Below are 25083 nucleotides of genomic sequence, written 5' to 3' on the forward strand. Positions count from 1 at the left end.
GAAGAAGAGGAGACTGAGCGCGCAGCTGCAAGGAGTGCGTGCAGAAAATCGAATCGGGCCGGGGATCAGTGGACGCCTGTGACGCGCTGGGCTGGAGAGCGCGGCCCTGTGATCGTATTCGGGTGATAACCTGGGCCGCAACCGCTGCTGGGTCCGTGAGCCGTCCGCCGCTGATCACGACAACCCGTGGGCTATCCGTGCCTGGAGCTGGTGATGCGCTGGGTGAGAGAGCACGGGTCCGGATTCACCTGCAGGTGAAACCCTCCGCCCACACCCGCAGATACGCCATCGAGCCGTGACTCATCGCCAAGGCCGACGATGCCTGCCCGACGTCCCGTTCCTGGATGCGACGTGGCCTAGAGCCGGTCATCGAGCCAGCCGCGCCGTGACGTCCCCATCGACGCCGCACGCGTCGTGACTTCAACACCCCGAGGGGCTGCGACAAAACCCCGTAGGACATTGCTTTTCTTTATTGCGGACATTTTCCCGTTAGCCCTTTTTAGCGCTTATATCTTTAGTCTCGCGTCCTTGCTTCCGTGCCCTATCTTCCGCTTCTTGCGTCTTACATAAAGCAACGTTTACTCGCGCACGCACTGACCACTAACTTGTGACTTTCACGCCAATCCTGGGCCCATTTATTACAGAGACAGTAATAAAACAGAACCCGCTATACCTTATCCGAGGCATGTGACTGTGTGAAACAAAAAGAAAGCAAAGAAACAATAAAAACGAACGCAAGTGCACAAAAATAACACTGATTTAGTTGCTGCTGCATCCTGACTTCACACAAGCTCAGATCGTACCTGTCTTTTGTGGCTGTACAACAGTATACTTCGTTCCCAGTTGGATTATGGCTGCTTTATCTATGGATCTGGTCGTGAATCTGTACTCAAAGCGCTCGACACCATTCACCATTCGGGCTTGAGAATAAGCACCGGAGCTTTCCGGACATCTCCGGTAGAAAGCATGTATGCAGAAACCAATCAATGGTGACTTAACAAACGCAGAGTACTCCTCAGAAACATGTACATAATGAGAATTCTTTCCTGCACCACTCACCCTTGTCGACAGCTGTTTCTGAAACCTCGCTTTGAAACTCTCTTTACCAACAGGCCTCGAACTATTCCAACCATGTTTTTCAGGTACCGCATTCTTAATGAAGTCCTTGACTTTTATGTAAATGATACCTACTGGTCACCCACAGAACCGGTTATGCTCCATGGGAATACCGCAAGCCACAATGTGACTTTTCCTTGCTGAAGTACAATAAGCACAACACTCCAAAGGAACTACTGCATCAAGAGTTCTTAGATATCCAGTTCAGGCATGCCGGATCTGCTATTTACTTCACAGATGGTTCTAAATGAGAAAGGCATGTGGGAGCAGCTGCAATTGGACCTTATTACGAAGAATGCCAACGGCTCAGACCTGACGCTAGTATCTTCACTGCCGAACTGCATGCCTTACAGCTCGTTTTAAACAAAGTATGCATTGAAAGGACACCACAGTCAGTCATCATCTCTGACTCTCTCAGCGCGCTAGCAGCCCTGTGTTCAGGAAACAAAACCAAAAATCCGCTTGTTCAACAAGTGCTTAACCAGCTGATGGACTGTAGCAAAAATCACTTAGACGTACGTGAGCTTCTGTTGGGTACCGAGTCATGTAGGAATTCACGGCAATGAAAAGGCAGATTCCCTCGCAGCCCAGACAAAAGAGCTCGAGGTGACTGAAACTCGTTTACCCTACCAGGATTACAGTCGGAGACTAAAATTATCAATAACGAAGAAGTGGCAGTCTGAATGGACAGAACTCAATAAAAACAAGCTCCACCTTGTGAAGCCGCACCTGAGAGAGTGGCAGAGCTGCAGACATAAAGAAAGATTTGTAGAGGTGGTGTTATGTCGCCTAAGAATTGGGCACACGCGCTTGACCCACAACTTCCTATTGCTGGGAGAAGACCCTCCAGAATGTGAGCAATGTGGGAAGCGCCTTACAGTAATACACATACTTATCGAGTGTCCTAGTTACGAAAACAAGCGTCGTGAATTTTTTTCCAACGTTTACAAATTTGAAATTCCATTGCACCCTGCTTTACTGCTTGGCGACGAACCCCTGGTTCTCTTGGAAAAGGTTTTTAAATTTTTGAGTGCCATCAAGCTTTTAGAGAAACTTTGATTTTACCATGTTACGTCATTTTTACTTGAGCGGTTTTTAAATTTTTCAGTGCACTCAAGCTTTTACAGAAACTTTGAATTTACCACTTTATATGATTTTTACATGAGCCTCTTACCGTAGTGTGTTCAAAATATTTACCTTGTGTCTGGCGCATTATAGCCAAATTTGTCTGCTGCGCCAATAAAATTCAAATTCAAATTCAAATTCACACAAGAAAAAAAGCCTAGTTTTTACAGTTTATAGAGCTACAAAAATAAAGTAGTTCACTGATACAGTCATACCCATGCCTTAAACCAGTACGCTTGTTTATGTATGAATGACATCAGAAGTTTTGTATGCACAAGAAATAAATGAAACACGCCGCCGACAAATAGCTATCTGGCCACCAAATATTTACGCAGATTTGTCTTCGTACATTTGCTGTAGTCGATACCATCTTTTTGAAATTTGTTAAGGACGGAGGGCAATGAATACTGCCCTCCGTAGAAGATACTGCAGAAGATACCCGCGGCGCCGAAGGGGAACAAGCCAACTGTCACCGCTGCGTGTGCGAGAGTCGCTTGTTGGACGAGTAATACTTGAAGTTTTTGTAATTAAGTTTCTGAACTTGTCATTAGAAAAAAGATACGAAATGGGTAGATGGAAGTCATAGAAATTCTTCGCGCTAACTATTTTATGTAGGAAAAACAGCGGTGCACTAAGGTCTCTGAAACGGACATTTGAGATAAATCGAAGTGCTCTCTTCTGCAGGCGTAATATTAAATCTAGGTTACCCATCGTGGTTGTTCCCCACACTAGGTGGCAGTAGTCGATGTAGGTATACAAACCGGGTGGGGTAAATTTTTAGCTTAATGTGTTCTGGGAGAAAATGGCGACATCGCGATATCGCACCAGCGGTGGATGACAGGGATCTAGCTAGCATTTCAACGTGAGACGTCCTCGTGAGGTATGCAGAAAAGATGATACCTAGTATTTTATGTTGTTCAACCATTTCAAAAGGCGTGCCCCTTAATGTCAACATACTTTCCACCTTTGTTGGGTTGTTTTAGCTTTAAATAAGACCGCCTTATTTTTACACAGATTAATTTTAAGTCCATTGATGTTGGACCATTCAAAAACTTCAGTAAGTACTTTTTGAGCTTTTAACATGATTTCTTGTATATTACTGCCCGAAACAAACAGACTGGTGTCGTCTGCATACACCAGAAAGGTAGCATCACAAGGAATGTTAACGATGTCATGGACATATGCATTGAAAAGTAAGGGCCCTAGAATACTTCCTTAGGGTACACCACAAGAGACTGTTTTGAAAGAATAAATATCTCCTATGGCCACGCGTTGCTGTCAATAAGAAAGATAGGACGTTAGAAGGGAATTTGACACGCCGCGTATTTTGTAGTCATGCAACTTATTTAGTAATATTTCATGATTTAGATAGTCGAAGGCTTCGCTATTATCGATAAATATGCCTAATGTCATTTCGTTTTTTTTTCGATTTTGGCTATTATAAATTCCTTCTGGGTTAAGAGCGCTGTCTCTGTAGATTTGCCTTTTTGGAAGCCATGTTGGCAGTCCCAAGGTATGTTACATCTACAAAAAATTAAGGGGTCGTACGTAAAAGATTGGTTTGCTAGGCGGGAAAACAACATGTAGAGACCACTAGAGAACCGCCACCTTTTGCGCACTGCTCGCCACGAATAGGACTCGGTTTTATAAATTGCTGAATACCACTGCGGTTGTGTTTTAACAAGTATTACAGAAGGCGAAAGGAGCAACTGAGATTATATCAATACATATTATAAAAGTTCACTCAGCTTTCTCATAACTAATTCTCAAACTTGCTAAACTAAGGAGTTTAATTCGGTATAAATGGGAATCACTAAGCTCACTTGCTGAATTGTTTCGGTGTCTTGCGCTTGTGTCGCGCGGTGGTGTAGCCCCGAGCTAACACATCAGGATGGCTAGGTTCCGGTGTCTCACCCTTCAAAAGATGCTCCTCTCCGTTTTCTCTCACTTCCGACTCGCGGCCGGGCTACAGCGGGCCAGCGGCGGCGTCGTGCGCTGTTCTAGCCCGGCCGTGGCCGTCGCTGCTACGTTCGAGACGCCTCCCCCGCAAATTCCAGGTAATGGCTAGCAGAATCTCTGGTTTCACTCTTTCTCGAGCCACGTGTGCGAATTCAAGTGACGTCGCATGGACAGTTGTTGTGGGTGTCGTTTTAAGTTTTGCTTTCCACCCACCTCCACAGCGTCGATTGGAGCCAATTTGTTCGGTCCACAAAGGGAAAGTTTAAGAACTCCTCCGCAATATCAGTTGGGCCTTATCCGTTGTGATCAAGAAGCTGGATAGAAGGTATCAGCTATAAAACTGGGCAATCCCCTGCCCCAACGCGCAGCTATAGTATACGGAGGTGGAGCTGTTGACAGTGCAATCGGCGCTAAGGAAACACCGCTGTGACGCACACAAAGTTAGGCAGAACAACGCGCAGGGGGAGACTTCGGTATGAGTAGTCAGAGTAGCCCGTGAACTGTTGGATTTTCCGAGAGAAACAACTTGAACACATCTTTCTGCAAGCGAATAAACAGCAGTCATGGAAAATCCGAAACAGCTAAACTAAAAAATAAAATCGACTCCATTCGGAGCGCTAATGCACGTACTATGCAGGATGTGCAGGTGCCAGGCAGGGTCACGAACATGATATGCCGTGTAGGACTGCATCCCAGAAGGAAAGGAATGTAACTACTCAAGAGACAACCTGCGAGCAGTGAGGGAGAGGGCGCAGGTGTTCAGAGAAATGCTTCAGAACGAATTCCATCTTAACCGAAGAAGACGTAAGCACTGATATAATTGATGACAACTTGAACAATATAATCGCATTCAACAGTACCAAAACCACAGCAGGATGGAAAGCTGGACGAGTTGGTACGTCGACATGGTGTAAAAACAGCGCAGCAGGAAGAAATACACGAGGAAAGAAACCGGACAGGACGAGCGCTGATGCAGCCACGTGTAGCCACCTGCAGCGCTCGTCCTGTCCGGTTTCTTTCCTCGTGTATTTCTTCCTGCCGCGCTGTTTTTACACCATGACGAAAACCTCGACGACACGCTGATTCCGAAAACGGTTCAGCTGACTGCAAAGCGAACGAAATTCAAAGTCTCAGGAACAAAAGAACGAGTCTAACCGGCGCAATTCTTGAAATTGATTGACAGGAGCATAAAATATTTCTCGGAGGGGATTCAAACCAACCTTAACGAAGGAATAACTGAAGAAGCATGAACCGAAGGCTCTTGAGGGGAAGAAGAAAAATGTGGTTTATTTTTCCTTCATAGGTATTGGTAAATCACGAAAGTGAAATGTGCCCTCATAGGAGCAGTTAAATTTTTATTGTGCATTGGTGTCAACTTGCGCATCGCTATTGTATATTTCGTCGGTATGGCACTGTTAAACGCATCAACATTAGACACTGGATTGCACGCTCTGGAGCATTGCGTAAATCCGACTGAAACCACTGGCAATCACACACCGTGCGAATGAAGCCGAAATGTTGTCAGCAAATCGTTTGGAGAACTCACGGTCCGCTGCAGTGAAACGAGCAGCACATACGGGCCGGCGACTGTCTTGTGCCTGTGCTTGGCGAGCGACGTCCTACTGGCGGGTCGCTTGGGCACTTCGGTCCTGCTCCGTGGCGTGTACGGCAGACGGTTGCGTTGCGACGAGCTCAGCTTGTGCACTATAGGAGAGGCAGAGCTCGTAGCTTGGACCGTGAATGCGTGAACACGTTACGCTTCCCGCTCGCGTATGTCTCGTCGCACCAAGCAGCCCCGAGAACGACATTCACCCGCTAGCGTCCTTGCCTTTCAGGGGTGCCTAATGCAGCAGCTTTCTTACATGGGGACATCACACCCGAAGCAGTAGGCGGCTGACAAACACGTCAGCGCACGCTACCTTATCGAGGCGCCAACTGTCGGCGCTCATCAACTGTCGTGATGACCCATTTCGCTTCACTTCTCCTATGCGGCAGCACTATCTGATGAAGAAATTATAGGGAAGGACATAAGGCGCATTCGTACAGCTACTTACGCTTGAGTTCCTAGCGCAGTTGGCAGAGCCCTTCGCACCTCCAGTTGCGGAGGGGAAGTACGAAGAGGTCGTGGGCTCGATTCCGAGCGCAACCGCGTCAATGGAACTTTTTCTGGCGATGTCATTTCCGCGACGAATATGACTTCAGTGAGGTCTTGGTGTATCCCGGCATAAAAAAACTTTCGTGTTAAAATTGGCACAGCTTGCACTAGTTCTGCAAGGCTGGAGAAGCAGCAGAGCTGAGGGTAGACCTGGCTTCTTCCTACACTAACGGCGGGTCCTCGGAGACAGCAGTGTTAAAAAATGGGCATCCCCATTCCATTCCAATTCCGAGGAATTAGAACTTGTCGTCATTCCATTCCTTTCAATTCCTCGGAATGACAGAATTTAGCCCATTCCCACTCCTGGAATGGACGGGCAGCTCAATTCCATTCCTTTAATTCCTCAACATAAAACTATTGAGGAACATAACATAAAGTCAACATAAAGTTATTGAGGAACGCAACATTAATCTGACGTGATCATACGTAAGTATGCGAAATGTACCACTTGTCATCGATTTGGGAGGTCGTAATAGCTGCGTTACATATGTCGTGCAGAACAACTGCCCCTCAAATGCAAACATTTATCATCCCTTCCCAACGAAAGTAGAGAGAAGTGCGAAAGCTACAAGTGCCTCCAACCGATCGTCAAACCTTCAAACACCCAAATCGCAAGCCAACAACGACCCATGCGACGATTATTCCCGCACAATGTAAATGCATCTACGAACGATCTAAATGTACACGGTTACGTGGTTTATGAGATAAATATTGCCGCGAACCATACATTGGGTTTGTTTATTTGTGTTTTGCTTTTACCGCCCGGCTGCGCCGGTCTGCGTTATCTCTGAGCCAAGGGAAGCGCGTGTTCCATTCTTTCTTTCTGTGCCGCATGTGTTATCTGTTGTGATAGGGAGAGCATTCCGATCTAACGTGAACAGCCCAGAATAATCTTCTTGGATCTACTATGTTCTCGATGCGAATCGACGTTTCGAGAACCACGCGCGCCGAACGATAAAAAGCCTGCAGTGCGGACGCCGGGGCATTCGATTCGACGCCACTCGCCTGTGCAAGTCACTTTGTTGACCGCTGCTTCGCCGCCTCTGTATTCTTTTGAGTTGTTAAGGGAGCACAAGTTCGCTCCAATAAACGTATTTCTCATTCAAGACAACTGCTTCGTCCTTGTCTTCGTGACATCTGGTGGAGGTGCGGGGTACGCACCCTTCATGCCCACTACAACCTCTGGAAGCCGCCAAGCCAGTCCAACAAGAGCCAGCCTCCGCGTGCAAGATTTACCACCCGAGTTCGGTCTACTACCGGAGAAGACGAAGAAGAAAGACGTCGCAACCAGCACCATGCTCAACCAAGCCAATCCTCCTGTCGTTCTGCAGCAGCCACGGGAACCGCCATCATTCCGAGGAGCCCCCGCAGAAGACCCAGAAGAATGGTTGGAAAAACTGGAGCGCGTCCGGAAATTCAACAGGTGGGACGACGCAGAAACGTTCCTGCACGTTTTCTTTACTTGGAAGATTCGGCTCGCACTTGGTTCGAGAACCATGAGAGCTCCTTGACAAACTGGGCTCAGTTCAAAAGCGAGTTCACTAAGACCTTCACTACCGTGGTCAGAAAAGAACGCGCAGCGCTTTTACTCGAAACTCGAACGCAGCACCCCAACGAAGGGGTAGTGATCTTTGTTGAGGAGATGAAGAGGTTGTTTCGACGTGCGGATCCGGAGATGACAGAAGAAAAGAAACTAAGGTTTCTCATGCGAGGGGTAAAGCAGGAGCTTTTTGCTTGCCTTGTCCGCAATCCTCCCAAGACGGTGGCCGAATTCGCGTCTGAGGCGGCCGCGATGGAGAAGACGCTGGAAGCTCGAACGAGGCAGTGCGATCGCCCGGTCAACGTGATGGTTTCCGAGACGATCGGTGCCCGGGCTACAAGCTCCGACAGACTGCGTCAGACCATCCGAGCAGTAGTCAGGGAGGAGCTTCGGAAGCTTTTTCCGACGACGCCGCAACCTCAAGTGGCTTCCCTGACTGACGTCATCCGCGAAGAGGTTCAACACGCTTTGGGCACTTCTATGCCATCCGAGGCACCCCGCGAGCCACAGGCGATGACCTATTCTGCGGCTGTTCGTCGACCCCGCCCTGCTCCAACCCGTCTACAAGAAGCTCCACCGTACCGCCGTCCACTCTCGCCGCCGTCCCCACTCTCGCCGCCGTCGACCGTACCGCCGTACACAGCCCAAACCCAGACGCCGAGGAAGACTGACGTTTGGCGAACGCCAGATCATCGTCCGCTGTGCTACCATTGCGGGGAGGCCGATCACATCTATCGTCGCTGCCCGTACAGGAGACTCGGACTGCGTGGTTTCTCCGTCGACGCCCCACGCCCCCGACCCGGCCAGCGCCCTACTGAGATCGACGAATACCTGTCCAACACCAACCGAGGACCAGCCCGCTCACACCGATCGCCATCGCCCTACCCATACCAGTCGCCTAACCGCCGTAGCAATGCTGTTTTCGCACGTGGAAGGTCCCCCAGCCCACGCGGGGGAAACTAAAAGCAGCAACTTCTGGAGGTGAAGTTGCTCTACGGCGAAATACTGGAAACCCTCCAACGACGCAAGGACGCACCGAAGACAGTGATTCACGACATGCCCTCATCCCGACGACCCGACCCAGCCCTGACGAGACTCCTGAACACGACGACAGCTACACGGCGCGACGCGTACCCGACCTGACCGAGACGTCCGTTGAGAAGACGACGACAACGACGATGCACAGTGCCCGACCATCAACACGTACAAGCAGAGATACGACGCCCCGACGAACCCGGAACTCGAGGAAGACTGCATCTGACGTCAAGGTGTCCATCGACGGCTTTGACGTAGTCGCCCTCGTAGACACGGGAGCTGACTATTCGGTAATGAGCGGACCATGAAACTGAAGAAAGTTATGACCAGATGGGACGGTCCGCATATACGCACAGCAGGAGGCCACCTCGTGACGCCAAGTGGAACGTGCACATCACGCGTCACCATAGACGGCACGACGTACCCTGCCGCGTTCGTCATCTTGCCTAACTGCTCCCGCGACGTAATTCTCGGAATGGACTTTTTGGCGGACAACGGCGCAATAATTGATCTGCAGACCAAGTCGATAACTTTTTCCTCCGATCACTCCATGACGCCGGAACCGGACCCCGAACACCGTGCAGCTGTAAGGATAGCCGATGATCATGTCACCCTGCCACCCCGCGCAAGTTTGATGATCACCGTCTACTGTGAAGGTGCTGCTCCTGACGTTGACGCTATCGTGGAGAGTGACCAAAGGTTGCTTCTCAACCGCGGTGTGTCTGTCGCAAGAGGCATTGCGCGCTTCAAGGAACACCAATCCCACATTTTTGTTACTAATTTCACCGAGGAGTACCAGCATTTAAACAAGGGCGCGGCAATTGCATTCCTCGAAGAAACGCAAGAAGCAAGTGACGTAATCGCGATCGCCGACTTTGAATGCACCCCCGTAGAAACCTTCAAGCTCCCGCAGCCCTTCGACGTGAATCCGGCGCTACCGCAAGAACAACGGAACAAATTATTGGCTTTGCTGCGTCGCTATAGCGAATGTTTTTCGTCGAGCGCAAAACTACGTCAGACCCCTCTAGCGAAGCACCGAATAATAACCGAAGATGGAGCCCGACCTACCCGACAGTCACCGTACCGCGTCTCTTCACACGAACGGGAAGCCATCCGGACTCAAGTCGACGACATGCTCAGCGACGACATTATACAGCCATCGAAAAGCCCCTGGGCTGCGCCCGTCGTACTCGTAAAGAAAAAAGACGGCACATTAAGGTTTTGTGTTGACTACCGGCGACTGAACAAAATCACGAAAAAGGACGTGTACCCCCTCCCCCGAATCGACGACGCCCTCGACCACCTCTGCCACGCGAAGTACTTCTCATCGATGGACCTGAAGACCGGCTACTGGCAAATTGAAGTGGACGAGAGACACCGAGAGAAGACTGCATTTATAACCCCAGACGGCCTATACGAGTTCAAGGTGATGCCGTTTGGGCTGTGCACAGCACCAGCGACGTTTCAAAGAGTCATGGACACTGTGCTAGCTGGCCTTAAGTGGCACACCTGCCTCGTATACCTCGACGACGTAGTGGTATTCGCCCGGACTTTCGACGAACACCTTGCAAGGTTGGAGTCTGTACTCGAGGCCATTCGTACGTCGGGGTTGACGCTGAAGCCTGAAAAGTGCCGTTTCGCATACGAGGAACTCAAGTTCTTGGGCCACGTCGTCAACGCCGCGGGAGTCCTACCTGACCCGGCAAAAACTTCAGCTATCGCGAACTTCCCTAGGCCGAAAGACAAGAAGGGCGTGCGAAGATTTCTCGCGCTGTGCGCATACTACCGGCGCTTCGTCGCAAACTTCGCACGCATTGCAGAGCCACTCACGCGCTTGACGAAAGACAGCACCCCTTTCAGCTGGGAAAACGACCAAGAAAAAGCATTCTGCGAGCTGCAAAAACGCCTGCAAAGCCCGCCCGTGCTCGCTCATTTCGACGAAAATGCCGAAACGGAAATGCACACGGACGCCAGTGATATAGGCTTGGGTGCCGTCCTTGTCCAAAAGCAAAGCGGCTGCGAAAGGGTAATCGCCTATGCCAGCCGTGGTCTGTCGAAGGAGGAGAAAAACTATTCTGCCTCTGAGAAAGAGTGCCTGGCTATTATATGGGCGATTTAAAAATTTCGCTCATACGTGTATGGAAGGCCATTCAAGGTTGTAACAGACCACCATGCGCTGTGTTGGCTCGCCAATTTGAAGGACCCCTCTGGCCGTCTCGGGCGGTGGAGCTTGCGCCTGCAGGAGTGCGACGTTACAGTCGTTTAACCCCTTCAGTCACGAATTATTATATTCACTGCCGAAAAATTCCATTCTTGGAGGTTTAACAGTGTCAAGTGTCTAGAGGTACGAAAAAAAGGTTCAGTCTCTCTATAATACTTCTTACACAAATGGCGTCGTCTCCTCATACAGAGACACCATATCTTGTTTTTCCCTATAAAAATAATAAATATCCTGAGCCAGTTTGCAAACACGGAGGTAAAATGATAATTTCTGCACATGAAAGAGGTGTTTTTAGCTTTTGCAAACGATTTACGCCGCAGTAAAAGATAACTTAGAACTACAACACACCGGAGCTACGACAAAACTTGGTGGCGTCCATTTTAAAACCATATGTATGAGTGGGGTTCCGCCATTCGCCACCCATGGTGCTGCCTTTCAGTTCGCTGGGTTTCGAACATCAGCCGCACCGCTCTGCAGCATGAACTCTTTTCGTTTTCACGAGAAAAACGACTAAGAAAGTCGCGTCTCCGTATGGAGACATGGTGACTGAAAGGGTTATAAATCCGGCAGGAAACACTCCGACGCCGACTGCCTGTCCCGCGCCCCCGTCGACCCACCACCACAAGACTCTGATGAAGACAGCGCGTTCTTCGGGATCGTGACGGAGAGCGACCTAGCCGCCCAGCAGCGTGCCGACCCCGACTTACTCGTCATAATCGAGTACCTCGAGGGATGCAACGTTGCCGTTCCTAGGACCTTCAAACGCAGCTTACCAGCATTCAGCCTGAGAAACTCCGTCCTCGTGAAGAAGAATTTCAGCCCCGGAACAAGAGCGAATTACCTTCTCGTCATCCCCGCGGACCTTCGTGAGTAAATTTTGGAAGCGTGCCACGACGACCCGTCTTCCGGACATCTCGGCACAGCCCGCACTATTGGAAAAATCAAGGCGAGGTACTACTGGCCCGGCCTTACCTCTGACGTCATCCACTACGTCCGGAGCTGCCGTGACTGCCAGCGACGAAAAACGCCGCCGACAAGACCCGCCGGACTTCTACAACCGATCGCCGTCCCATCGAGACCATTTCAACAGATTTGGAATGGACCTTTTAGGCCGGTTCCCTACGTCACGATCACAGAACAAGTGGATTGTCGTAGCGACAGACTACATGACGCGCTACGCAGAGACCGCCGCTCTTCCGAGGGGGACTGCACAAGAAGTGGCAAAGTTCTTTATAAGCCAAGTTGTGCTGCGACATGGAGCCCCGGAAGTCCTAATCACAGACCGCGGAACGGCATTTACTGCGGAGCTGATGCAAGGAGTATTACGCTACAGCAACACGGATCACCGAAGAACGACGGCGTACCACCCCCAAACGAACGGACTAACAGAACGTCTGAACAAGACAATCGCAGATATGCTGTCAATGTACGTTGACGTTGAACATAAGACTTGGGACGAAGTGCTCCCGTATGTCACGTTTGCGTACAACACGGCTATCCAGGAGACGACGCAGCTGACGCCGTTCGAGCTTGTCTTCGGTAGAAGGCCGACTACGATGCTCGACGCCATGCTTCCGCACGTAGAAGACGACGACCTCAACGCCGATGTCCACGGATATCTTCAACGTGCGGAGGAGGCCCGCCAGCTCGCTCGAGTTCGTATAACGGACCAGCAGCTGGTGGAAGCGGGCCGCTACAACCTCCGACGCCGAGACGCCGAGTACCAACCAGGGGATCGTGTGTGGGTTTGGACTCCCATCCGACGACGCGGACTCAGTGAGAAGCTCCTGCGACGGTATTTCGGACCCTACCAGATTCTACGACGTGTTGGCCAACTTACCTACGAAGTGATCCCTGATGGTGACTCCGGTACATCACGACAACGCAGGCGGCCTGAAGTCGTCCATGTGGTTCGCCTAAAACCTTTCTACGGACGATGACGAACTTTTATTTTCATTTGTTCGGACTGTCGCTTATGTTAGCATCGGGTCGATGCACTCTTAGAGGGGGGGTAATGCCGCGAACCATACATTGGGTTTGTTTATTTGTGTTTTGCTTTTACCGCCCGGCTGCGCCGGTCTGCGTTATCTCTGCGCCAAGGGAAGCGCGTGTTCCATTCTTTCTTTCTGTGCCGCATGTGTTATCTGTTGTGATAGGGAGAGCATTCCGATCTAACGTGAACAGCCCAAAATAATCTTCTTGGATCTACTATGTTCTCGATGCGAATCGACGTTTCGAGAACCACGCGCGCCGAACGATAAAAAGCCTGCAGTGCGGACGCCGGGGCATTCGATTCGACGCCACTCGCCTGTGCAAGTCACTTTGTTGACCGCTGCTTCGCCGCCTCTGTATTCTTTTGAGTTGTTAGGGGAGCACAAGTTCGCTCCAATAAACGTATTTCTCATTCAAGACAACTGCTTCGTCCTTGTCTTCGTGACAATATATACTATTGTACTCCGTCTTCAGGATCTACGTGTGTGTTGTTTTATTTATTTTCGATGTTCATGTAACCGTTTTAACACAATGGAAAATCCCGGTTTCAGTGAGAGAGAGCGATCGAGAAAGACTATCTGCGGTCCCCGGTTTCACGCACGCGCCATGTGTCCGGAGATGTTATCAGAGCATTTCGGTAGAACAAGCGGCATGTGTGCAAATGTATTACTTTTTAAAGACGGTAGTCTTTCTTGGGCTACTTAAACCAAGAAATTTCGGTCTATCTATCTGTCTGTCTGTCTGTCTGTCTGTCTGTCTGTGACTGGATTCAGCCACCCGGCCAAAGCGGAAGACAATCTGTGAGTCTTATATACTCACAGCCATATCTAAACGTCTAAGTCCGGTTTATATGTTCATACTTCTTGTCAACATTGTTGAACAAGAACAAGATATTACGCAAATATAAGACAGAAAATCAATACACAAGGGATTGCAGTGTTCCTCTATAAAAATCATAGATGCTTGATTTTCGCGAAATGAAATACTACATCCACTGCAGAAAAAAAATTCACACTGTCACTTGCTGTCGCCTGCGCCACTATAGCTTCTGACCGCATTTAAAAAAAATCAAGCGCCAACAGTTACGAAAGGTTCCACTAGATAGGTTCCACGTTTTTCTTGGAACGCACTTGAACTAGGGCAACGCGGTTCTATAAACGTTGTAGTGTGGCGCCTCGATTCATGCGCGTCTCCGCCGTACGGCAGCGCTGGCATCGAGGAACCCGGACTGCAGCCGTGGAACGCCGTAAATTTAAACACACCTGAGCAAACCTTTGGCGTCTTTACGGTGGCAGGAGCGCGACGGAAGAGGTGAGCGGGAAAGAGAAGGAAGGCATTTATTTGGCAAATGTCGCCAAATGCTATCGTCTTTCATCGACATTTGCAAATGAAAGGAGCAGATACGGGGCCAATTTCTTTGACAGAACGCATCTGTCCCACTAAGAATGTTCTCGCTCTAAAAAAGAGCAGTGTTACACTGCCCATTTTGCATAATAAGTAGATGGATCCCGCTACTATTTTGGTGTTTGCATGTTAGCATGTTTTAAGGGTTTGTTCCTGCGCGACGCGAGGTGAAGCAGCTATTACGCTGATGTCCGTTTTGTTGCACAGTTGTCGTGTTCTATCTTGCTAATTGCTTTACGTACCGTCATACCAGCGTAAGTAGTTTGCTGTGAATAACTGACAGGCAACATCGCGGGGAGATTTCTCACATGTACACGCATTCTAAATGCTTACTTGAATGATTTCAAGTGAATTTACAGCATTGAGCAGCAATGCTGCGGTGTCAGCGTGAGACACGGGAAGGCAGCGTCCCGGAACACCGTTAGGAGTTTTGAATTTGCAGTAGCAAAGTCGCCACCGCTTCCACGTTGACCTGCACTGCGCTTGTTTGTTGCTTTGGAAGTACCTCAACCCAATCCGTTCAATACAGGGTATTATTTATGACTCCTCATTTAAAGTGACCGAACCATATCGTGATGACAGCCCTGGCAAAACAAAGAATCAGACAGTTTGTTTTCCGTGAACACGCAACCAATATGCACGAGGACCTGATCAAAATTTTGAAATGAGACCTCCCTGCCTGAATAGTGGCGATGCTCCAAATTTCACGCCGACGAGTAAGGCTTCAGTAGTCAGGTACTTTTGTACCCCGGGCGGAAAGGCCACGCGCATAGAATCGCTGAAACCAAACCACGAACGAGTTTGGAGCAACTGGAGGAGAAGGCCGAACTTTCGATTTGACTGATTGTAGAGTTTAACGCGCCGACGCAGACCAGGCGATGAGGCGCGCCATAGTGGAGGAATCCGGATTAATTTTGACCACCTAGGCATCTTTAACGTGCGCTGAAATCTCGTACACACGGGCGTTTTCGCTTTTCGCCTCCCTCAGAAAAGCGTCCGCCGCGGCCGGGAATTGAAACAGCGTCCTCGTTATCAGTAGCGCAAAGCCTTAGCCACTAAGCCACCGCGGCGGGTTTTCGCACTTTCGGATCGAAGCAAACCACGGTCGCGCACTGCTGAGAGCTGGCAAAGCACTCGCAGACGAGGGCGCTGCTAAAGCCGGAACTGTTAGAAACAAACGCCCTTTGGCAGCTGTGTCTCCTGCGTTGTCGTATTTAATATCTAATGAAATTGTATATCCCAGCTGCCGTACAATAGTGTGGAGGTAGAAAGCTCAGTAAAGCATCCGAAGCTCTCTTAATATGCCTATATATTTTCTTTCTATATAATGTAATGCCTATATAATATGCCTATATAATTTCCGGGCAGCGCGAGCTGCAGTACATCCTCACCTGCGGCACCGCGCGCACGCAGCGCCGCGCGCGTAAAAACGCGCGCCGCAAAACGCCCTTTTGCGGCAAGATTCCTCTGGCGGGCAATGACCTCGGACCCATTTTTGAGGCAGGGCGCTTTGCGCCAAACTCAACGATCCAATCAGCGCCCGAGTCACGTGAGCTGTGAGGTCAGTGCTCATCTCTGGGCGCTTGGCCGGCGCGGAAAGCCAGCGAGCGGCGCAGACCGGTTCTTCCCTGCTCCCTCGTCAGAGAGGCCGAGGACCGGTTTGCACCGCCGCCGCCGCTGCTTTTGCACGCGCGCGCTCCCAGTAGTGTGGCCTTCAAAGAGCGGCTTTCCACGCCAGCCAAGCCACCCGGAAAGAGCACTGACCTCGCAGCTCACGTGACCCGGGCGCTGATTGGTTCGTTGAGTTTGGCGCAAAGCGCCTTGCCGCAAGAATGGGTCCGAGGTCTATCCTTGCGCGGCAGAGGAATCTTGCCGCAAAAGGGCGTTTTGCGGCGCGCATTTTTGCGCGCGCGGCGCCGCAAGTGAGGACGTACCTGTAACGCTCACAGCGCGTTTTTTCTGCGTCTCAGCAACTGTTCGCGTGATCAGCGAACGTACGGCGGCGTGCGCTACTCTGCTTTTACCTCACAGTGCGCCGCCACCGCCGCCGGCGTCCAGCATGTTGCAAATCGTGTTTGAACCTCCCGCGAAAATGTCACGTGGTTCGGATTAGCCCCGCACAAGGGTGCAGCGAGCATGTATTTGCATACCGTATTTGAACCTCTAGCGCAAAAGTCACATGGTTGGAATTAGCGGAAAATGGAACAGCATCTGGGGAAACTGTCAGTGGGAGGGCGCTCTTTGGTGGCGACATAAGAAACGAGTGAGGGAAAGGCAATGGGACAGATGACGCCCTAGCCGCGCGTGTCGTGCTCCATGCACTTCGCCCTTCGCTAGACGGTCCTCTCCGTTTTCTTTCATTCGTCGCTGCTGCGTTCGCTCACTCGGTTCGTTCACTCGGTTAGTAGACGCCGCTTCCGCGAAGCCCTGGTAACTGCTGCCAAAGGGCTTCCCCCTAAAACCACCAAAACTCGCCGTCGCCGTTTCCACTCAAATTCACTTCGCCAAGTAGGTGCGAATCCCTCGCGGTAGAATGGAAACTATGCAAAGACAGCGCCGAGGGCACGGCAGAGCCACTAGGAGCATGGCATCACTTCGACAAGAATCATGACCAACCTAGATAAGCAAAACGGGTGACATGCTCAGAGCCAAGTTCGCCAGCGGTTCGCCATTCCCAGTGAAGACGAAGCGATGCAGCTGTTCTTTTATACCCGGTGACACTGGTGACGTCACACCTCCAGAGAAGTGGCCGATAGGCGGACAGTCGTGCGCTGGTGCGTCATGCCAAGATGTCGCGTTCGTAGTTGATACTGGTGGATTGCCGAAGTTGCACAGCACGTTGTTGAAACCGGCGAAACCAAAAAGAACCTGGATAAGCAAAACGGGTGGCATGCTTAGAGCCAAGTTTGCCAGCAGTTCGCCGTGCCCAGTCCTGGATGTCGCGGTTACAGTACAGATCTGTTTATAACACCTTGGCTACTATTGGCCCCGAGGACATACCGTGGCGCCACCTACGAATGACGTCACTTGTTGGACGCAGGCTCGGGTTGTCGTCTGCTACAACCGCCCATTTCCTGTGCGTATGCGGCCGCGTGTTTGAGTGTGTGTGTGTGTGTCTGCGGCCACCGCACCCTCCCCCCCCCCCCGCTCCTAGTGGATTTGATGCAAGTTACCCAAAAAAGTTGTCTGCAACCCGAATAATCCGGGCGAGCAATCGGCGACTCGCTTTTTCCCGGCGACACCGCCGCGCCCAACAGCTCGTACGCAGCCAGCTAACGCCAAGGAGGATGCAACTGATGCCGAGAAAAGTACACTGTAAATTCATTATGAAATACTTGCGACGTGACATGTACGAGACTGTGTGCGCAAGGAAACACCTTGTAACAGCGACGGAAGCGCGTCGCTCACTTGTGATCTCACCGGGCCTACTGCTCGCCTTGCCTGGTAAATGAATGACTGTGTGAGAACGGTGATCGGATTGCTTCGCCGCGCGCGCTTAAAAGTACTGCTATGATGCGCAGTTTGGCTTAAGCAGTGCCTATTAGCCCTACAATGTTTTTTATAGTTATTCCCGGATTTGATTAACGATCACTGCCGTAGCCTGTACTCTGCACGGCTGACGTTTACTTTTCGCGACAACTTGTCCGCAATGTATAAATGGTATACGAACGCGAGTTTTCAACGCCTGCGAGCGGGTTTGGACATGGCTATATTTAGTTTTCATTAGTACTTCGGCGTGGGAATGTATAATTGTAACGTGGGCTCTTTTATGTTTACAGTGAGCCTGCCTTCTTCTAGCATCAATGAAACTAACGATTGCTCACAGAAGGCGAGGCTGTGTACAAGGCGAAACACGTCGTTGATGAATTCGGGTAATTGGGAGTTTTAAAATAGGAGAACCGAGCGTTGGGGGCCCCCCAAAGTGATGGGGGAACCTAAACGCAACACGCGCGCGCGCGACGAAAGGGTCTTCTCGAACCAATCGCCGCCGGCTTCGGATGCACGTACTCGAATGTTGGGAACTTTAGGCTTAACGTCGCGGCACATATTTCTTCGCCGCTATCGTTACAGTTGCGAATGAGAGCCCCTAATACAACTTTACACTTCACTGTCACCCTTTGTATGCGCGTCCGTTTAAGCGATCGATGATCAAGAACCTACCACGGCCTCGGCCGATGCTTGCGCGCAGGCACATATCCTTCGGCCACTCGCCGCACCGCGCGTGAACGGGCCGGCGGTGCCGGGACCGACCTTCGGGGACGGTCGGCGTAGATCGCGGCAGATATTTGAGCATCGCTTTGAAAACCACAGCTGTTGGCACTACCTAGCACAATTTTTCACCACTCTAACATCCACATTCACCGCTGTCGAATTACGTTTCCACAACTAGCATGATTTTAAAAAGCGGCGACAAGTTGTTGCTGCCGCGACCTGCGTCGGTTCGAGCTGATCCGTCGGCCGTGCGGGCAGGCACGGCGGTGTGTGCGCGGAGCGTTTCTGCGAGCAGTAAACGCTTCATGATTTCTTGCTTTACACATTTGTTGCAAACAAGGGAAATCAAGGAACTTAGCTTGGCAATCATCGTAGTCTACATTGTTGATCAGGGAAACGAGCCGCAGCTTACGCTTCGGTCGCACACGTACGCCACCACGCTCAAGTTGTTTGCGGAGAATGTACCACAGTTGATACGGTTATAAAATTTCCATGACGTCAAACTGAGCTTGACGCACTGAGAATTAACTGCAAACGACGGAAATTAACACGAAAATACTTTTAGAACACGCGTCCTAAGCCGAGTGTCACGCGCTGCAAGCCAGCTGTGCAGCAAGGTAGGAACGGTGATCCTACAAGTGACGTCAAAACGATCGCAGCGCCAGCCTCTCGAGTGGTGGGCCTCGCGGCCAATAACTATTTTATCCCTATTTGTGATGACATTGCCTACATACATCTGATTTTCCCCACGCCTAACCGCCTCTTCACTGCTTTCAAGCTGCCTCCATTCTTTACAGCATTTTCCATCTTCTCCATATTTTACGTCGGTATGTCAGCTGCCTTACGCTTATTCATTAACTTAGAAAGCTGCTCTAGTTCTATTCTGTCAGCTGGGGTGGAGATTGCCATGCTTTACCATTTCCTATTAAATCTTTCGTCTCCTGGGAAAGTTTACCAGTATCCTATTTAGTGATCGTTCCTGCGACTCCTAATGCTGACTCCCTGATAGTGCGTGTAGGATTGTCGCTGGCTTTCTGTGTCGTAAACTCTGCTTCCTCGGTTAGAGCTGAATATCGGTTCTGCAGCGAGATCCTTAATTCTTCAACTTTCCGTGCTCCTGTTAGCTGATTGATCGGCTTCTTTCCTACGAGCTTGTGGCTACGTTTCGCTAATCTAGCCTAATTAGAGATGTTAAAATACGATGGTCACTACACCTTGCCCTTCACTTCCGCATCCTGCACGATGCCAGAGTTATCGCATACTATGGAGACTATTTCTTTTTTATGCTTCCCTTTGGGGCTCCTCCATGTCCACTTCCGGCTCTCCCGTTTGCAGAAGATATTCATGATGCGTTGGTTGTTCCGTTCTGCGAACTCTACTAAGAAGTCTCCTCTGTTATTGCCACAACCCAGACTATACTTCCCAACTGCCGCGTCTCCAGCCTGCTTCTTGCCTACTTTAGCATTCAAGTCTCCCTTAACTATGGTATGCTGTGTTTTTACTTTAGCCCTAGCCGATTCCACATATTCATAGAAGCGTTCAACTAGATGGTCGTCGTGGCTGGATGTAGGCGCGTAGCCCTGTATTAGCTTTAATTTGTACCTCTTATGAAGCCTGATTACAAGGCTGGCCACCCTTTCTTTAATGGTATAGTATTCGTCTATGTTCCCAGGTATGCTTCTATTGACTATAAATCCCACTGCCAGTTGTCTTCTGCGCACTAGACCAGGTAACCTAGGACGTGTTCGTTTTTCAGCACTCCAAGGGCTTCACCTGTCTTCCTAACCTCGCTAAGCCCCATTGCATCCCAATTAATGCCCTTTAATTCCTCAAGCAACACCTCTAGGCTCGCCTCCATAGATAATTCAACAAGGTAAAAACTTGGGCTGTTGGCTACAAATTCAACAATAGCAAAAACAGCGCGAAGTACGGGACAAAAGATGAACAACAAGATCAAGTGCTGTTCTAAGTCCTGTTCTTCCTTTGTCCCGTACTTTGCGCTGTTTTTTGCTATTCTTACATAGATAAAGTTCTGTTTTCAACGTTGCAGGTTCCGATTTCAGTGGCGGCACGTCCGGATCCAGAGATGCTTAGCACCCTCTGCTGCGTCGCAGGTGTGATTGCCGCCGTGGTCAGTTGCTTCGCAGCTACTGGAGACTGGTGGCCGAGGGTTAATTGGCGTATTCTTGGGAGTTTGTGGCCATTACTACACCAGGGTGGCCAGTCCTGCTCTGGTGAGGGAGTGCATTACCGGCAATGGTCGCCGGTATCAGGCCGCGCCCCACGCCTCCTTCTTCAATTCCATCAACACGTGGATTTGCTTTTTTTAATCCGGTGGGAATCGGGCGGGACCAGGATTACAACCACTGTTCTTCTGAACACGAGGCGGATGATGTACCTTTACGCCACCGCGGCACCGTCTCGCGCTATATCACGCCACAAAGGGACCCACTCAGCGTCGTCGCGTGCATCACGCCTGATCACAGGTTCTTCGCTAGCTCTTGGCGGAAAGTTCACCTAGCGCGACATGAATTTTGCGCGAGTGGTTTGCTCCGCGGAAGGGCGGCAGACAGCCATTGAAGAACGTCAGCGTTCCTCATAATCGCAGACGGGTGAACTACAATAACGTTTGCCAAATATTTGCGTTCGGGTAAAGCCCAAGGAAATACAAGGGTTTCTTTTTGACCGATCAGTGGTGGGAGTTTTGATTCCGGTCATTTCCTTTTATTCTGGACGAAGTGTTGTCGTTTTTGTTTTGCGATCATTGCTTTTTGGTTCTGGGCGTTTCATTTTCGCAAAGGTCAGCTTTGCGTGCACCGCTGTTTGCGGAATGAAGGGGTTCGTGAATTTGTGAGAGAGTAGTAGGCTAGACGGTGGGCGCAATGTTATGTACGATGGCTCGATCGAATAATGTGCCAAATTGTATTCGGCGGCAGACTTCAGACTGTTGTTCTTGTGTGAGCGTGGTGAGATTGAAGTGCTCTGGTGCAATGTGGGCGATGCATGCGAGGTTCGTCCCGACCTGCTGTCTCCGCAGGTGGTGATCCTGGCCCGGGGCGTGGTGCAGTGCAGCGGGTCTCCCGCCTTCCTGAAGCGCGCGTACGGTGTGCCTTACCGCTGCCGCCTGGTGCGGGACTCGGCGGCCTGCCACTCGTCCTTGGTCGAAGCCCAGCTGCGCGAGTGCCTGCCCAACGCGCGCCTCTTCTCCAAGGTGGGCTGCATTCGACCACTTGGCGGAACAGAGGGTGCGCTTTCCTCCCGAGGAAGAGCAGCCGATTATCCGGCAAATTATGCGCACGTTCAATTGGGTCGCGCATAACGAGGTCCCTTCATTTCAACTTTCCGTGGCATACCATCATGTGGGTATGCAATCTCGAGCAACTCGAGCCGGAAAGCATAGCCGCTATTAGACTTGTCTTGGGGAAGACTAACCGGGTAAGCGTAATTGCGACCTTCAGAACCTGCTTGGAAACCCGTAGTGTTGCTGCAGACCTCGGCTCAAAGCCGCGTTCACAGACCTCGGCTCACAGCAAGCCGCGCGAGCACTTCTCTCGGTTTCACAGACGGAACTATGGGTGTCGCTAGTACTCGCTCACCACATACCGCAACATCACGCAACCCTATACTGCCCCAGCCGCAAACACGACTCCCTCCCATGAGTAGCTCTTGCCTCGTGGGGAGAGAGAGATAAAGTATACTCGAGCTACGGTTACTGAGGGTTTCTGGCGGCTTGACGAAGGGCAGCCGCGACTTCGGTAGCTCTGCGTACCAGGATCTCCTGAATACCCTGACTAGAGCTACCCAACGCCTCTCTCCATAGGTCAGTGCTGGAGATTTCAAAGAACGGGTCGTAAGGGCAAGCCCACGTGGTGTGTTCCAGAGTGGCACGTTGGCAGTTGGGAGACTGGAATAAGAAGGGGCGAATGGGGTGTAGACGTTTGCAAGAGTACGGTTGCAAAAGTCGCCAGTAACTGGTTAGGTGAGGCGGGAGAAAAGAATGGGCGGGAGGTACGACGAAGGTGTCGTTAGTGCTCCACGATGTCATTGAACGTGGTTAGACGATATCTGGGGGGCGCGCACCGTGTCGGGGGATGACAGCAAACCGGAGAGAGAGCATGAGAAATGTCGTTTCCCGGCAGGCCAGTGAAATTAGGGCTCACGCCAACTACACCATGTCTAGAGGTGGGTTTGTTGAATCTCACGATGGGCATGCGCCAGTCATCGTGAAAGCACCAGTGCCATTAAAAGCAATCGTCCCCGCTAAGGGCAGACATTGCCCCGCTCTCGCTTGTGTCGTTCTTGCGCTGCATTTTTTGGTGCTGCTAAACCCGGGAGGATGACCGCACGCGCCGAAGGAGACCACCGACGTCGCCTCCGGCTTGAGCTTCCTAGAACCCCGCGATTTTGAACGTTGTTTTTGCTGATCAGCCCCGCCCTCAGCCGGTGGTCGGCATGGCTGGCCCTGACAGTCCAGTGACGACCGACAGCAATGTGTCCTTCGCGGCACCGTTGCAAGGCTGCTCAAGGCAGCGAATGAGCTTCTGAAAGCTTCCTTTGCATACTCCCATGATTAGCAAGAGGCCATTGAACTCCATGCAAGCAAAGAAGCCGCACTGTACGATATCGAAAGGAGAATCGTAGAACTGTTTGAGCGTGACAAACTGGACCAGGAATACTTCGACGCGTTGGCGTGCCGAGAAGAGGTATGCGGTACCTTGATGCGGCTGCGCGATACTTTGAAAGTCCCAAATTCGCCCGGCATGACCGTCACCATCAGCAGCACGTCCGCCCAGCCAAGTTTCTTTCGATATTTGACCATCATGCCTAACGCTGTTCGCACGGCAACCCGTCAAGCCAACCCCTCCACATCAACCGTGCAAGTTGTCCACTAACGCTGCAGGTTAGCGCGGTTAAAGGTGCGCCGCCTGAATTGCAGAGGCTTGGGGACCATTTTCAGGTGACGCGCCGTGACCACACGATCTTGTCCGACACGCATCGGCCAGGTGCTTTGACGTTCACGCCCATCACGCGAGGAAAACCGAGCGAGAACCCATTCTGCGGTTTCCCGTACATCGCGACGTTGGAAACGTCGACTTGTAATAACGGTAGGCCAAAAGCTCGTCCCAAGAAGAGCTGCGCCATGACGGCAGGGCAAAAACCGGTTCAGTCCAACGCGACTTGCGACGAACGGAAGCTCTTTTTGCCCCTACGAGAACGGGAGAATACGATTCAGACCAATACCCTGAGAATTTCGTCCACTAGCATACCTGAAGTGTCCGCCAAGGAACAAGCGATCGTAACAGCCGAAGCTCCACTTTTCCGAAATAACATACATTCGAGCGTAAGAAAAAATGATAAGCGCGGTGAACATGATAAAGATCCTGTCGCCGTCAAGTAAGGTTCCGCGACAGCAACTCTAGCAGACGCCCGAAAACGTGATTTAAAGGATGTAAAAGAAAAGGCAGAACGTCTACCGTATGGGTTCGAATACATCTTTGTTCCCGACTTCATGAAATGTAAATTCTTACTGGACCTTCCTGAAAGCAAGCTAACTTCGTTCCTAGAAGGCGAATATGAGTCCTTCCATGTTCGTGAAGGTGGAACTTCTTAAAGGAGCCATGAAGACAAAATACAAGTTGGGCTTATTAGAAAGACTGCTTAATCCCGATAACAATGATACTAATATCATCGCAATCTTCGAACAAATAACGGAGATATTAAAGAAAACGCGTGAAGCAGTCGCGACCCCCTAGCCGATTTCCCGCAACTTTTCTATGACGTCACGGAACCTTGTTTGCGCGATTGGCGGCCGCCTAAGTGACCTGTCGCGATGACACATGACTCGACGTCTGTAATGGGGCCTCTAGTTTCATTTGACCGCATCACTTGAATGCTAACGTGCAGTTAACGCACTGAAAATTATGTTTTATTGTTGGCCCATGTGACGTCATGCTTGCTCATAACACGTCACTGTGGCGCAAAATTTGAAAGTTTTTAAATACTTCTTGCTTTTTTTTCGTTAAAAAAAACATCTTTTGGGGCTGTAATGGAGCTGAGTGAGATACTGAATCCTAGTTCTTTCAAATTAAACAAAGTTGTATTTTCTCTTCATGGCTCCTTTAACCACCCTTGATAGCCCTTTCTCGCCACAGCGAGTAGACACTGAAGCCTGGCCCGAAAGCAGCCGAGCCATATTTTGACTTGATTCCCATCAAAAAAGTGCGCTCCCCAGAATCTGTACGCGCTGAAACGGGAGCACGAGACAGGCACAAGACCGATCAGAATCGACCGCCTGTCTGAATGCATGAGAGCTGCAAGTGCAAT

Source organism: Haemaphysalis longicornis, unplaced genomic scaffold (assembly GCF_048455015.1).
Source record: "Haemaphysalis longicornis isolate Haplotype H1 unplaced genomic scaffold, Haemaphysalis longicornis Haplotype H1 scaffold_2, whole genome shotgun sequence".
NCBI lineage: Eukaryota > Metazoa > Arthropoda > Arachnida > Ixodida > Ixodidae > Haemaphysalis > Haemaphysalis longicornis.